Below are 13,762 nucleotides of genomic sequence, written 5' to 3'. Positions count from 1 at the left end.
TCAATGTGGTAAGTTCTATTTGGTTCTCATTTGATCCCACCACTAATAGTATATTTTTATTTACCAATAACCAACTATTACATTAGCAATTTGTAAAAAAATTTGTGGTTTTAGCATTTTCTTTTAATTTTTATTTTAAATGACTTGAGTAAAGTATGAGATAGAAAATTTTTCATTAATTAAATTTGAGCTTTGATTTGAGCTTTATTAATATATTGAATTCAAGATGATTAAATATAAAAAATTATTTTAAATCCATAATATCACAAATATTTTTTCAAAAAAAAGAAAACAAAATATCTACAACAATTAAATTACATACTCACATACACCAAAATTTTTATATTCTTTCTTATATTAAAAATATATTTCTTACTTTTAATAAAATAAAATAAAATTGTATATTCAAAACGGCTCAAAATATTTTAATCTAAAATTTAGCTAATACAACAAGGTATCTTTCTTATTTTATGATACATTACATGCCTTATAGATTTAAAACTCAGTAGACACACTACACTTTAAACATTACAAGATGAAACAAACCCAAACTTTTCTGTTGGAAAGAGAAACAAACCTAGACTTAAACATTACAGCATGAAACCAACAAAATTAACCATAAAAAACCACGCTAATATGATAGCACTTCCAAATTTGGGACAAACCATTAGTCTACTCCAAACCAAGCCTTTTCCTGAAATACCCAAGAAGCTCGTAAACCTTCTTCTAGTCAAGAAGGGTCTTGGTGATAGTTTCTTTCTGCATACACCTCTTAGCCCATGCAACAATCTTGGAGCACTGTGCCTCCATTTTGAAACCCCCTAAGGTCTCAATAGAATAGAATCAGGTGTAGAAGGGGATAAGAGTAAGGTCTACATACCCAAATCTTTCACCCCCAAAGTAAGGTTTGTGACCAAGTTCCCCCTCCAATATCTTATAGGTGTTAAGGAATTCCTTCTTTGCTGCCTCTAGCTCCTCTCCTTTTGTGGTCCATACCTTCCTTGATACTTGATAAACCTATGTACATATTCCACTCACATTCTATTAACACACTTTCCATAGATTCTATAACAAGATGAGCAATAACAGTAAATTCAATAATGAATTTCAAATTACGTGCCAGAAGAATATTTCTTTAAATCTTTGCAGGGGGAAGACCCAAATAAGGCGTTCTTGATTGCGTGTGACATTGAGAGGGACTACTTGCCTCTCCTTAATGGTAAAAAAGTTAAAATTACATACTTTTGGACTCTCTTCAAAGTACAACATGACTATTGGACTCTATTTAAAAAGAAACATAACAACCTACTAGACTCCAAAGAGAGGGTCTATGGACACAAGAAATTTAACACCTATTAATGTGGCAGATTGTTGTGGTAAGTAAACAAGTGATCAATAATGAGCCATATAAAAACTATTAAAAACTTGTCAACCTAATAAAAACTTACATAATATTACTCTTCAAAATATAACATGAATATTTGACTCTCCTTGGTAAATCAAGGTTGGCTGATACCTTTTGCTAGGCCAAAAAAGCGCTACCCACAATTTTTTTTTAATTGAATCCAACGAACCTCTAATAATCCTGTAGACAACTAAATTCTTAGTTCGAAATAAATCAAACAAGTAAAATAGTTTCACAAATGCGAATTTGTATTGATGAATATGTGGTACAATTCTCTGTAATTACAAAAGAGTGATCCTCTGATTCGATCTCCTTGAAAGATTTATTGATTGGAATTGTGGTAATGTGATTTTGATTTGAACACAAGATATCCTTCAATTTGACTGAGGAATGGATCGAAAATCTTTGAAACGGAATTACAATGAATCCCTGGCTATGAGCTTGTTAGAAATTTTTTGTTCTTCGTGTGTTGTTCGTGTGTTCTTCGTGTTTGAAGGTTTGTGGTGGAAGTTCTTCGATGCTTTAGAGGCTTGATTTCATAGAGCTTCGTTGATTTATGGTGTGTTGAGGTTCCTAGAGGCTTTTGAGCTTGATTCTAGTGAACTTTGAGATTTAGGAATATGATTTGGATGATTCCTCTTCGATTGTTCTTCGTATTTGAAGGTTTGTGGTGGAAGTTCTTCGAGGCTTTGGAGGCTTGAATCTGTAGAGCTTCACCAATTTGTGGTTTGTTGAGGTTCCTGGAGGCTTTTGAGCTTGATTCCAATGACCTTTGAGACCTGGACAAGTAGTTTGGATGATTTTGCTTCGAATGTTGTCTGTATTCAAGGTTGAAGTTCTTGAAATTCCTGGAGGCTTCGGGGTATGATTCCGGCAGAGCTTCTGGATTTCTGAACTCAAGATATCTTTCTCCGTCTGTCTGTCTTCTGTGTTTTTGTGTCTGTCCTCCTAAATGTCTCAGGAAGGCTTCTATTTATAGGAGTTTAGGGGTGGGTGAGCGACACGTGGTGGAGTCTGATTGGTGATACATGTCACAGCCTGATTGGTCCGCTTATGTCATCGCTTACACGTGCTAGATCGCTTGTGTCATTGCTTACATGTGCAGGGCTGCCTGTGTCATTGCTTACGCATGCTGATGCAGTTTCATGCCTTTATTTCAATGACACTTGGCAAATTTCTATTGGTTTCTGAATAGTGATGGCAAAACCTAGCAGCAGTACGTGGCGCTTTGTAATTTGTTGTATTTTGTGGACTTGGTAGTATGATGTGTTAGCTTGTGATAGGTCGGAAATTTTCCCTCTCTACAAATGCCCCCTCGAGACTCATTCATGCACACAGTTTTGGAGTGTGGTGAGTGAATGAGTCTTGAAAGAAAATGGATTTTTTTATACTTGACTCTTCTAGTGAAATAGTTGAAGGTGGTGGAGCTTTTAACAGGATGAAGTAATTGCAGAAGAGTAGACCCACCCATATGAAAGGCTTTGATGAGACTGAGAAGGGGTCTGCGAGTATTTGAATGTACTCATGTGACCGAGCTTTCTCAGCAGAGGTTAAGTCAAAGTAATTTCAGAAGAGTATTTTGGATCGTTGGTGGCGATCACAGGGTGTTGAAGATGGAGAAGAGGTGAGAATGTTGGCTGGGTATAGCATGCAGAGCTCTAGAGCTAGCCTCTTATTTTTAAGAACTTCTGGTGAAGTTATATCTAAAGGTTATACTTCGGATCACAGAGAGAACATGTGGGAGTGTGGTTGAATGTGCTTGTGTTATCGCATCACTCAGGTTAAGTTGAGGTAATTTCAGAAGGGATTCTGGGTTTGTTGATGTTGATGGTGAAAAAGATGGTGATGAAGCAAAGTGAACGGGTGAGACATACGACACCATGGCCCTGACCCTACATGTTGAGGACTCTCTGGCATAGATGTCTCTAGGAAGTACACCTTCGGATATGGGACTGGCTGCATGTTGAATGAGGTCCGACGGCAAGTCGTTGAATGCGCATGTGTAACTGGACCATACTGACGGACATTAAGTTGAAGTAATTTCAGAAGTATATTTTCTGAAATTCTTCAAGCTGATCTTAAGTTGGAGTAATTCTAGAAAGTGTGTTTTGTGGTACCAGCAATGATGACCTTTGGGCTCCGCGTCGGTGGAAACAGGGAATGAGGCTTTGGCGACCATTCGCCGACACCAAAGGCTAATTTCTGATGAGCTGGTACCTTGGAGGTCATCGTAAGTGTTGGATGGGAGACAATTTGTAGGATACCCCAACACTTTTTACCATCTTCACCTAATGCAACTTTGTTGGGAAAGCACAACAAATGAAAGATGGAGCTAACTTGTGATCTTGGTTTTAGAAACCAGCCAAGCTGCTATTTGTTCCGAGCCACTGCTTCTAATGGGAGACCAAACAGTTGAAGAGAGACTACGGAAGCCCTGTTTTTAGGAACAGGTGTCTCTGCTAGACTTGGATTTCCTGGCCAACCAATTCCAAGGAAGCATGGAAGGTCGATGCAGACCTTGTTATGAATAACTTTATGAACAAACATGGTCATTATGTAAGGAAACAAAATTTGTTTGATTCCTAAAACAGTGATGATGTTGTGAGAAGGGTTACTACTGAACCATGAAGGGGTTGATTTCAAACTGATTATGAAGCGATTTTGGTTGTTAGGTATTGAGAATGACGAGGCCATAGTGAGAACTGGCTGTGAGAAGGAGGATTTGAAAATTTTGAAAGAAGCAAATCTTCATTTCATGTTTCAGTGTATGTGTGTTTTTTTTTCTTGATGGGTTTTAGTGGATCCGGCCCTTCTATTTATAGTGAAGAGATGAAGAACAGTAGTTGGGTAGTTAAGAACGATGGACGAGACCTTTTGGTGAGAACGGTAGACGAGAACGGTAGGCGCCGAATGAGAATGTTAGGTTGGAGACTGGTAGGCACCGACGGGAATGTCAATTTTGAGACATACTTGTGAGAGTTCGTCTGTTTTTTGAAAGGGGAGCCTTGATCAAGTCTGGAGGATAATTTTGAGGGAATCCAAACCAAATGGATGGATCTCAAATTATGATCTTGAGAGCTTAAATTTTGAACACCGCTAGTACTTCGGAGAAGTGGGTCAGATTGGTAGTTTCTAAGTCCAAAACAAATACCTAGATTTCAAAATCAAAATCTTTGTGATCAAAATCTTTGTGAAAACCTGATAGGACAAGCTTTGCTCGAACATCTTGATTTTCGGTCAAAGTTTACATCAAAGCCAATAGTTGTAGAATAACACTTTTTGAGCAATTTTGGATTCTCAAATGAATAAATAGACCCCAAAATTGGAAAGTACGCGAAAAATTGAGCAAGACAGGTCAATCTTAAAAATTGACTTTTGGTCAAAATTTGTGCAAAAGTCAATTTTTTAGAAATTAGACTATTGTGCAATCTTCGAGTCTCGGTTAAAGAAACAGATCCCAAAATTGGAAAGTACGCGAAAAATTGAATGGGACAGGCCCATCTCAAAAATTTTGACTTTTGGTCAAGATTTTGTGCAAATGTCAACTTTTTAGAAATTGGATTGTTTGTGCAATTCTCGAGTCTCGGTTGAAGAAAAAGACCCAAAAATTGGAAAGTACGCGAAAAATTAAGTGGGACAGGCCCGTTTTGAAAATTTTGACTTTTTGGTCAAAGTCAAAGTTCCAACTTGTCAAAGCATTTTTTTTCTTTTTTTTCTTTTTTTTTTTTTTTCAGGCGGTCCGGATTCGGGTCAAATTAACGGGTCAAACCGAGTCAGTCTGGAAAAACGGGTCAAACCGGGTCGGTGGGAGATGACGTCATTAGTGACGTCATACGCAACGTCTAGCGAGTGTGACGCGTGTGAAGCGCGTGGGAGAGATAGCCAGCGCGTGGAGGGTAAGGATGGCGCGTGGAAGCACGTGTCTGTTTGTCGAAGTTTTTGGCGGCGCGTGGCGGCACGTGACTGTGAGTTTGGGCCTGAAATTTTCAGGTTTTGTAGTTATAAGGCCGTAGAAGACCCTTGTATGGTCAGTTTTGTGAAATTGTACACAGATTTGCACAGTTTTGAGGGACTAATGTAGTGGTCATCGCGAGCTTGTGACGGTGCGTGGTAGATGTTTTGGACCTAAAAATTTCAGGTTTTGTAGATCGAAGGCCGATAGCTCTAATGGTGGCATCAGTTTTGTAAAATGGTTCTCAGATTTGCACAGATTTGAATGAGAAACCCGCGGGTCACTTGAGAATTTGTGGCCATGTGTGGCAGCGCGTGGCTCAATATCTGGGCCCGAAATTTTCAGGTTTGGTGGATCGAAGGCTGTAGAAGACTCCTGTGGGTTGATTTTTTTGTCATCTTGTCAGAGGATGTAGAAATTTGAAAGAGAAGCCAGTAGGCATTATTGGACTTTGTTGCTATCTTCTTGTTTGTTCGAAGTCCTCAGAAGATTTTTGTGGGTTGATTTTTGTGACATTTTTTCAGAGGATTTAAAAATTCAAAAGAGGAGACGGCGGACATTGTTGAACTGGTTTCCATCTTAGTCTTCTCTGTGGTTCTAACATAGTTGAAATCTTAGACTTTCAAGTCGGTAGCACAGTCAGTTTGAACCATGAATAATGCTAGAGATACAAATAATTTTAGAAACTGCTAATGTGGTAAGTAGTTTGTTGGTATAAAAAAGTGATATTAATGGTAGGCTTTGATACAAACCAACAAGAGGTTGACCACATCAAAAAATGTTGTAAAATAATTTGTGGCGGTAGCATTACTCTTGAACAATATGCGGACTAGAACTTTATTCCAAGTCTAATGCAATAAATTCTTTCTGACAACGTGATCTTCTTTTGGGTACTAAGTGCAGTATTTTTTTTTTTTTTTTTTTTTTACTTTGAATGCCTTTGAGTTGCAAAGTCTGATTTCAAATAATATCTGTTTGGTGGCAGCATTTAATGGCTTGTCAACTTTCTTCATTTTTCTCGTCTGTTATCTCAGAAGTTTTTTTTATATAAAGGCATGCTATTGCCTTCATCACTGAGGCACATGTTCAACCTTCAGCTTTCTTCTCTTCCTTTCAATTTTTTTATTTTTTTATTTTACGTGCTATGAGATCTTTTTCCCTGACAAATTTTTTTGTTGCTTGTTTTTGTTTTGCAGCACAATTTTCTTGAACTTTGGGTTTTGACATCAAACTTTATGTTGACGTTCTCATGAAAGTGTTTGCCTTCATTTGGTGGCTTTGAATTTCATTGATAGCAACATTCTTGCAGTGACGTATGCCTTCATGTTGTTACATTCTTTTTTTGCATCCACAATCTTTTAATGATATTTGTCTTTGCAACGACGTTTCTATGAGGATATTCAGCTAGGCAACGATGCTATCGCCAGTACTCGTCTTTGAAGTCGTACTAGCTCCGGTATTAGTAATTAAGCTGTACCAACACTTGTATTTGCAACGCAGCTATATCAAGAATCTTTGCAACATAGCTACATCAAGAGTCTTTACCCTGAAGCCACACTAGCATTTGTCCTTGTACTGAAGCCATATCAACACTTGCCTTTACAATGAAGCTGCATCCATATTTTTCTTTGCATTGAAATCGTGTCACCACTATCTTTGTCATGAAGCGGTGCCAACACTTGCATTTTCTATGAGGCATCACCATTAATTTGTCTACTGAATCAATATTTTTACTTGTGTCTTCTATGAAGTCACAGCACCATTTACCTTTGTAATGAAGATGCACTAGCACTCTTCTTTTGCCATAAAGTTGCCTCGACACTTTATTTGCATTGAAGCCATGCCGATATTTATCTTTGCCATGAAGCCATGACAACGCTTCCTTTGCATTGAAGTCGTGCTGACATCCATCTTTGCCATTAAGCTGCGCCAACATTAGCACTGAAGCCGTGCTGACATCCATCTTTGCCATGAAGCTGCGCCAACACTTCATTAGCACTGAAGCCGTGCTGACATCCATCTTTGCCATGAAGCTACGTTAACACATCATTTGCTCTGAAGCTGTGCCAACATCCATCTTTACCATGAAGCTATGTTAACACTTCATTTGCACTGAAGCTGTGCCAACACTTGCATTAGCACTTGCACTTGCATTGAAGTTGCACTAATATTGGCCTTTATAATAAAGCTTGAAGTTTCAAGAAGCTCCCATCAAGACTTTGAGGATGCAAAGAGATTCCAACAAGATGTTGAAGTTTCAAGAAGCTCCCGTCAAGACCTTGAGGATGCAAAGAGACGCCAACAAAACTTTGAAGTTGTGAGAAGAATGCCGCCATGATTTTGACATTGCACAAACATGCCCTTAGAGGAGAGATGATGCAGCACCAACTTCAGATGTTTGGAGGAAGGTGACGTTGTAAGGTACAAGAAGATGCCCCTAGGAGATAAGTGATGCAAAGAATACTTCATAAATGTGGGAGAATGTCTATAGAAGATGGGGAATGCCATGTAGATTTCATTTCTTGCAAAAGAAGTTGAAGACTTTATTTTACTCCACAACCAAGAAGAAACTTATATTTATCATCATTTCAAGGAAAGCTAAGCAACGTTAGCTCCTTACAGTCTTCATTTTCTACTACAACGATCTTTGAACATCATATAGTAAGCAATTGATTGATCTCAAGCGACGCCTTGCCAATCAAAGGGTTCTTGAAAGCATGTTGACGACCTTTGGACAAACTCTTCAAGCTAGACTGGCAGTCCTTCTTCTTTTTATGTGACTGAACTTTAGCAAAAAGATACTAAGTTGCTTACGTACCCTTGAGAGGGATCAAGTCATTACGTAGTTCAATATATATATTTTTTTGATGACTTTATTTTTTCATGGTTTTGATGATTTTTTTTTTCTTTGTTTTTGTTTTTTTTTTTTTCCTTTGTTTTTTTTTCATGATTTTTTTTGTTGTTTCTTTTTACAAAAAGGGAGGGCTCACGTGTGTAATCCTCGCCCTACACCCCACGGCATTTCATGGGTACCATTTGCGCAATAGTGGGTATCATCTCTAATCGAACCCGAGACCTTGGCCTCAAGGGCGACATGGGCATCCAGCCACTACACCACACTCACAAATGGTGACATAGAGTGGGATTAATTTCTCCTTATTTGTACACTTTCAAAGGTAATGGGAAAACATCATGTACCCTTGTAGTGCTGCAGTGGGTAGTTTAAGCTCTTACTGAGGAGCAATTCTCGATTTTCAAGCAGAGAAGTGTTTGAGGAACTTCCCATTGATGGGGCCGATCCTTACGCCATCATTGTCAATCAATTTGTAAGCCTTATTGGTGTTTGCCCCCTGCTTGAGAGTTGGACGTACATCACAAGCAACGGTCACATGGTTTGACCCGACAACTTCATCAAGGTCTAGATTAATCTTGTTTTCTTTGGCAAGCTTCATGATTTGTTCTTTGAAGACGAAGCATTTTTGAATTGGGTGGCCAATGATGCGATGATATTTGCAGTAGTTAGGGTCATCAACTTTCCCTATGTCTTCTAGTCGCTTGCATTTTGGCAATTCAACCAGCTTCAATTGGAATAGTTGTTCTAAGATGTTTGGCACATCTTCATCGGGGAACGGATATGCTTTTTGCTCACATTCCTTAAAGGTCAGACGACGCACTTCGCTCTTTTGCCATCCTTCAAGTTGTTTTTCATTTGCCTTTGCTTCTCTCCTTGGAACCTTAACTATGGCAGTGTTAACAGTTATTGGGTCTTTGAGATTGCCTTTTACATTCCTGTCATTCATCTTTACTTCCTTTCTGCTTTCCTCAGGTATGGGAGGTTTTGTATTTCCGTGACTAGAGATACTCAATTCCATGTCGTGCACACGAGTTGCCAATTCTTCGAATGTTCGAGGCTTTATCCCTTATAGGATGTACAGAAGTCCCCAGTGCATGCCTTGGATGCACATTTCTACAGTAGATATTTCAGAAAGTCTATCCTTACAGTCTAGACTCAAAGAACGCCATCGATTGATATAGTCAACAACGGGCTCGTCTTTCCACTGCTTAGTATTGGTAAGCTCCACCATGCTTACCGTACGGCGTGTGTTGTAGAACCGGTTGAGGAACTCCCTTTCAAGTTGTTCCCAACTATCGATTGACTCGGGTTCTAAGTTTGCATACCAATCAAAGGCATTCCCTTTTAGTGAACGAACGAACTGCTTTACAAATAGGCCTCCTTAAGTCCCTGCGTTCTCGCAAGTTTCTACAAAGTGAGCAACATGTTGCTTAGGGTTTCCCTTTCCATCAAATTGCAAGAACTTAGGGGGTTGATACCCATTTGGCATTCTCATATTGTTAATGTGCTTCGTATAGGGTTTTGAATATATGAGAGAATTTATAGAAGAACCTCCATATTGTGCTCGTATGGTATTCGTTATCATGTCCTGCAGTTGTTGGACAGATATTGAGGCCATTGAGGTGGATTGTTCTTGTTGGGGAGTATTTTCAATTTCTTTCCCTTCATCATCCTTTGCAGATGTGAATTTATGACCATGGCTTGATTCACCAAGATCTTGTACTTCGAGTTTGTTCATTAAAGTTGCAATTTGGAGGTCCTTATCTTCAAGTGCTTTTGTGAGAAGGACGACTCTTTGTTCCATTTCAGCCATCTTTTCTTCCATGGTAGAGGTGTTAGTCATCATGACTGACACAACTTTCATAGATGATGGAGAAGGAAGTGAATTGAAGTGAGCACGTGAAATCTCATCTTTTGGGTTCCCTTTGATGAGAGAGAAATCGTGCAACCAACTTCTTGTGAAGGAAGAAGGGGATTTGGCCCCATACTTGAGGTGTTCCAAGGTGGAGATGTCCTTGTTGATGACCTTGTTTCTTTTAAGAGGGTCTAAGGAGATGATTGTCTAGACCTTGGCTTCCTTGGGTGATTGAGATTGAAGTTGATTGTGAGCTTTAGGTTGGCTACAATTGATTGCTCCAATGCAACTGTTGGTGGTAGTTGTACCAAGTTTAATTGAAGCAGCTATTGTTGAAGCTTGAATGTTCTTGCTAAAGGCCATTGAAGTTGGTAGCAAGATGATGAAGATTTTTTTTTCTTTCAATGAGAATGAGATGAGAGGCAGAGAGGTCCCACTGGGTGTGCCAGAATTTGTAGACGACTAAATTCTTAGTTCGAAATAAATCAAACAAGTAAAATAGTTTCACAAATGCGAATTTGTATTGATGAATATGCGGTACAATTCTCTGTAATTACAAAAGAGTGATCCTCTGATTTGATCTCCTTGAAAGATTTATTGATTGGAATTGTGGTAATGTGATTTTGATTTGAACACAAGATATCCTTCAATTTGGCTAAGGAATGGATCGAAGATCTTTGAAACGGAATTACAATGAATCCCTGGCTATGAGCTTGTTAGAAATTCTTTGTTCTTCGTGTGTTCTTCGTGTTTGAAGGTTTGTGGTGAAAGTTCTTCGGTGCTTTAGAGGCTTGATTTCGTAGAGCTTTGTTGATTTATGGTGTGTTGAGGTTCCTGGAGGCTTTTGAGCTTGATTCCAGTGAACTTTGAGATTTAGGAATATAATTTGGATAATTCCTCTTCGATTGTGCTTCGTATTTGAAGGTTTGTGGTGGAAGTTCTTCGGGGCTTTGGAGGCTTGAATCCGTAGAGCTTCACCAATTTGTGGTTTGTTGAGGTTCCTGGAGGCTTTTGAGCTTGATTCCAATGACCTTTGAGACCTGGACAAGTAGTTTGGATGGTTTTGTTTCGAATGTTGTCTGTATTTGAGGTTGAAGTTCTTGAAATTCCTGGAGGCTTCGGGGTTTGATTCCGGCAGAGCTTCTGGATTTCTGAATTCAAGATATCTTTCTCCGTCTGTCCGTCTTCTGTGTTTTTGTGTCCGTCCTCCTAAATGTCTCAAGAAGGCTTCTATTTATAGGAGTTTAGGGGTGGGTGAGCGACACGTGGCGAAGTCTGATTGGTGACACATGTCACAGCCTGATTGGTCCGCTTATGTCATCACTTACATGTGCTGGATTGCTTGTGTCATTGCTTACACGTGCGGGGCTGCTTGTGTCATCGCTTACGCATGCTGATGCAGTTTCATGCCTTTATTTCAATGACACTTGGCAAATTTCTATTGGTTTATGAATAGTGATGGCAAAACCTAGCAGCAGTACGTGGCGCTTTGTAATTTGTTGTATTTTGTGGACTTGGTAGTATGATGTGTCAGCTTGTGATAGGTCGGAAATTTTCCCTCTCTACAAATCCTAACCTATAATATTTTAAATATGTAGCACCAGCAAAAAAATAAAAAAGTGACCACAAACATATGGGACACTGGGTAAAAAAACCTTCCAAAGTTATGCATATATTCTACTTCTTTATTCTATTTTATCTAAAATCATGCTTTTTACCATTTTATTTATTGCCTTTAGTAAAGTTGTTTTTGGTTCTACTTTGTCAAATTTTTTTTTCTTCTTCTACTTTAATCATATCACTTTTTTACCGGTTATCATTCTGAGAAGTTAAGAAAAATAAATTTTAGGATAATAACATATAATGAAAAGAAAATGCACAAAATGTACCTTTGTATCAACAAAATCAACCTAGAACCTGGCTTGAGCTTTCTGGTAAGGATCAGAGGGCAACAATGGAGACTTGTCATTCCAGACCTCATCTATGTACTGAACAATGACAAGAGACTCACACACTGGTTCCCTGGGATCTTCTTGTGAATGGGATTCATCTCTAAAAGCAGAGGGCTCTTGTTATCATTCATCAAGTCCTCTTCCTTGTACTCATACTTGATACCCTTCTCAGCTAGCGCAATCCTGACCCTCAACCCAAACACGCTGGACCAAAAATCCAACAAAATCACCTCGTCCGCCATTGTCACAGAATTCGGGATATTATTATGGAAGCAAATGGGTGAATAGTTCAAAGAAAAATGATATTCTATTGAATTCAAAGAAACTGGCTGTGTGGATTTATAGTCAATAGGCTGTATGGGTCGCAAGAAACTGGAGAAGTACGATCGAGAGGCCTCCACAACTAGACAATGTCATTGCTTTCTTCATTAAGAAAATATCGCTTTGAACAAGAAATATCATTGACACAATTTTTCCAACCAATTTTTCACGCTACTGCTTGTATAGATTAGTATTTATTTATTTCTTCTAAAAAAAAAAAAAGATTAGTATTTATTTTATAAGTTGCAAAAGAATTGTGAAAATTTTATGATAATATGTTTGAATCACTTAAATAGTTTTGATTGTTTTTTTCAATAAAATATTTTCTTTTTGACGAAATTATACATCGCATAATTTAAGTTTAATATCATTTTTATTTCACCTCATATTAAAATTTATTTTTTCCTATATTACAAGCTTTTCTATCCAAGTTGGTTCTTAAGGCAGCAGTTAAAATTCACATAAACCTGTCATACAATAGGTCCAATCATATCATACTATATACTATATTATTATTTTAATTTCATTATGTTATATTTAATAGGCTAAAAGAATCAACAATCTCAATCTACAAACATATCAACCACCACTGACTACACAAACCTCGTTGCATTTCTTACAATCACACCCAGCTCAACACTAGTAAGAATCCTCAAAACTATGCCTTTAGCCTATCAAAAGTAAACCATTAAATAGTGGGAAAAGTTAATGAATGTCTTAATTAGGGTATTGATTTAGGAAACATTTATAGGAACTTTTTATTGGAAATGAATGTCTAATATAAGTGATACAAACAATATTATCTTCGTTTAATATTGTTGAGTTATCTTTGATTAAGGAAAATTCACATCATTCTTAAATACGTTGAATTGTCGATCTCAACTAAGCACATTCACAACTTGCTTCATGTATTGCAACAATCCCTATGCGAATTGAAGAAATAGCATATTGTTTACTTCTTATTAAAAATAAAAGCATATTGTTTACTTAATAGATCTCCATGAAATGCAAGGTGGCCATAAGTGAACAAATATTATTTTGTGATTGGCCTTTATTACATGGATTAGAAATATGTAAAGCATTAACAGCAAGGGGGGGAAAATAAATAAAAGTACTAATCTTAAAAATTTTAATTCACAACTATAAGATTGTGAAAATTTTTTATGTGCAGTAATCTTAAGTAGTTTCTTTTATCGATCTTACCGATCTCCAATCTCCCAAACAGTATTATAAACTCTATTTTGTTATGATAGATTGAATGGATTTGTGCCTTAATTATTCAATTGACTTTAAACGAAAAGTTGTTCCACCGAAAGATACTGGAATGAAGATATGTTTTTCAGTTTTTGCCTATAGAAAGAAAAAAATAAATAAATAACAAAACAAAACAAAATATTTCACGTGACTTTGACGGATTGATTCT

General features: G+C 37.7%; 1 pseudogene; it reads right to left on the bottom strand.

The window, feature by feature from the left end:
- Nucleotides 1-672: 672 nt before the first annotated feature.
- Nucleotides 673-12,260, bottom strand: LOC142617701 (putative glutathione S-transferase; annotated as a pseudogene).
- Between the last annotated feature and the right edge of the window lie 1,502 nt (nucleotides 12,261-13,762).

The sequence above is a fragment of the Castanea sativa genome, chromosome 11 (genome assembly GCF_040712315.1).
Source record: "Castanea sativa cultivar Marrone di Chiusa Pesio chromosome 11, ASM4071231v1".
NCBI classification, from domain to species: Eukaryota; Viridiplantae; Streptophyta; class Magnoliopsida; order Fagales; family Fagaceae; genus Castanea; species Castanea sativa.
This window is presented reverse-complemented; position numbering and strand designations above follow the sequence as displayed.